The 3,291-nt window shown below is 47.6% G+C and overlaps 1 pseudogene; it reads left to right on the top strand.

Moving 5' to 3' along the window:
- The first annotated feature begins 520 nt into the window (after positions 1–520).
- Positions 521–1,329, top strand: LOC136167205 (RBPJ-interacting and tubulin-associated protein 1 pseudogene; annotated as a pseudogene).
- Positions 1,330–3,291: the final 1,962 nt, after the last annotated feature.

Raw genomic sequence — 3,291 nt, 5'->3', positions numbered from 1 at the left:
TACACCTGCATGCTGTCAACATATTAATACCTTGCCAATTTCCATTAGAATCTGGAGGGTCCAATCATTGAAAAATAAAGGTTCACTAAGAACAAAGTTATAGAAATATCTATTTAGGTCACTAGGGCCCAGATGCCCATGCTGAGTTGGTCCTTGCAGAGCTGGGGCTGAGGGTGGCCTGAACTTCCAGAAGTCACAGGTTCCTGAGTGCAGAGCTGCGGATATGGATGTACAGTGTGCGCCCCCAGTACCCAAGCACCCCTGCAAAGGAGTCCAGGCCTGGGAGCAGGGGACACCGAGGGTTGCGACTGACGTCAGCGAGCCAAGATGCTCAGGTATGACTGACACTTGTGACTTCACCTCTGAAGCCTCAATTTTCTCATCTGTAGAATGGACATAATGGAAGCTACCTCACAGGACTGTTGAGAGGATGAAATGAGACAATGCTTGTAAATCTCTTTGCAGGAGGGAGCCCTGGAGGCAGGACCTGGCAGGCAGAGGACTCAGGACCACGGGCGGCATGAAGACCCCAGCGGAGCTGGCCATCAGCTGGATGCAGACCCTCCATATTCAGCACCGCTGCGGGGGCGGCTACCAGATCAAGGTTCGACCATCATATGTGGAGGAGATTTTGCTTGGCAGCCCTGCAGGCACCTGGCCCACACCACCAGCCTTTGACCCACCCTGGAGGAAGAAGGCAAACAGAACAAGAGGAGTGGGGACAGGGGTGTCACAGGCATCGGGGGCCAACGGGAGCTGTGAGTCCACCTCCTCCAGCGGCAGCACCCCAACCCTCACACCAAGGAAGAACAAATACAGATTGACCAGCCAGAACTCTTCTTATGCGGTGAGTCTCTCTTTGACTCCTGACCTGAGAGCCCCAGCTGGGAGGCCAAGTGGATGGTGAGGAGAGATGCTGCAAAGCTCCATGCCCTCTTCCGGATAACCCCAGCTATCCCTAGGAGCAGCCATTCACCCCACCCCAGGGAGGCTCCAGCGCGAGCTGTTCACCCAGCTGTTCCTCAAAGACAGAGTGCAGGGTGGTGGCCAGCTCCTGCAGGCTGTCTGTGAATGGGTTAGACGCTCCGCGCCCTCTGAGGCAGGGGCATTCCCACTCGCTCACCCACCTACGGTCCCTGGCACAGGTCACCACCCGCCAGTACCCCCTGCACAGGTGGGCCTCGAGATCCCAGGCCCGCCCCTTCAGGGGTCACCTTCTGGAGCCCCCTGGTGACTGCCAGCGCTCCTTCAGTCAGTGTTTCAGTGCCAGCTATGCCCCCCACCCCCCAAGGCGGAGCCACCCAGAAAGCAAAGCCCCCTTGGAAGTGAGTTTCTTGGTCCTTTCTGTATATTTGCCCCTGGGGGCACAACCAGGGGCAGAATTTCAGAGGTTGGGGCTTTGGGGGAGACCACCAGGCCTTGATGGAGCACTGCTGAGGACAGAGAGTGAGGCGGGCTCTTTCCACACTGATATGGACTGGAGGGTCAACCCCTGACATCTCTATCTCCAGTCCCGTCACAGCCACATGGCGTATCAGTGCCAGCCCAGAGAGTCCCCAGGAGGGTCCCCCCACCTCCTCCGTCAACACTGTCTCACCGCCAAGTGTGAATAAACGGTATGATCGCCAACCCAGAGGGTCCCTCCTCCCTCCCTTCACGCCAAGCTCCTGCTCAGGATAAGTTTCCAGCTGAGCCTGAAGGCCTCAGGAATTTTCCCAGGCACCATGTGTGGACCAGCGGGGAACACCAGGACCTGGTTGATATGTGGATAGATGTTTAAAAATTGTAATAGTCATGTATTTATTTTCATGTATTAAATATATCAGTAGCTCATTGAAACAAACAAAAAAGAAATAGCTATTTAATACATCATAGCTGATCCAAAAGAAAAACAGACCAAAGTAAGACATGTTTTTAAATATTAATTAAAACCCAATCAATTTCCATGTAAGAAAATATTTCTTGCCTGGTCTAGACCTCACTACCACATTGTGTGTGTGTGTGTGTGTGTGTGTGTGTGTGTGTGTGTGTGTGTGTGTGTGTGTGTGTGTGTGTGTGTGTGTGTATATACATTTATTTATATAGCGTGTGCTTATGTATGTGGATAAAGTTGTTAGATTTTCTTCTTTGGAATTTAATTTTAGTAAAAGTAATCATATCCTGCTGGGTAGTTAAATGAATGAACCTGTCTAAACTTTTTTTTTAAAAAAAAAAAACAAGAACTATACCTACATTCCAGCATCTTGAAACTGTAGTAAAAATACATACCAAAAAGTTAAATTAATCCCCGATGTACTCTAAAGGTTGCTGTTAATAACACTCATCTGAACTGAAAGCTTCAAGGATTGCACCTCTGTCAAAGAAAAGAGACAGACTTTGAGGAGGGGAGACAAGGACTTCCAGCTTCAGCAGATACAAAGTACAGATGGGAAATAGATTGTTAGCAAAATAAATTATTTCCCGCCCTCCTTCAATTTTTCACAATCTGTGTGGCAAAGATTTCACTACTGACACTGTCAACATATTCTTAGCGTCTGTAGTCGTTTACTGTGACCTAGTGGGTAAAGCAGCCTTCTCCAAATAACCAAATGCCAGATTCTGCATAATGCCAGATTCTGCAAAACGCCTTCTGCTTTCCCAAGTGTACAATGGAACTAGAAAAACAAAATTGGTTCAAATGCTGCATTGATTTAACAAGGTGGTGATACAGAGAGCAAACGTTTATTAAGTCGCTTCTTATTTTCAAACTTCTGGCTCAATGTACACCAAAACAAATTCGAAACTGCTCCTCCAGGAAAACATCTCACAAATGCTATTCCTCCCTGGAGTCCCCCATGTGCACACAAACACACCCACACACATCCTTTGCCTTCTCTGCCCCCACCTTCCCTTTACAAACAAAGCAGTCTCATCAATTTGTTATTGTTGTTTTCCTATTCAAAGCAGAGACAAGGAAAGTAAGTCCATTCTCTATGAGAAAAAAATAGAGTCAATGGACAAACACTTGAGAGCAGCCTGAAACCTCGGAGAGGCTTAGCTTATTTTAAAAAAAAACCAAAAACAAAAAACAAGGGTCTGTGTTTTGAATACAGCCTATTTATGAGTGGACCATTCTGAGTAATATGACACGTTGGAACTTGATAGAGCGCCACAAGTATCATACCTGGAAGTTAGTGTCTCTAGACTAAACTGGAAAATGGCCTTCATAAATGTGTCCTTTGAAGAATGTCGTGCATACCAGAAACAATCGCTGTAGAATGAGGCAAAATCAAAATCAGACACAAAGAAATA

Source organism: Muntiacus reevesi, chromosome 1 (assembly GCF_963930625.1).
Source record: "Muntiacus reevesi chromosome 1, mMunRee1.1, whole genome shotgun sequence".
In the NCBI taxonomy this organism is placed as follows: domain Eukaryota; kingdom Metazoa; phylum Chordata; class Mammalia; order Artiodactyla; family Cervidae; genus Muntiacus; species Muntiacus reevesi.
Note: the sequence above shows the minus strand (reverse complement) of the source record. Positions and strands in the feature narration are given on the sequence as shown.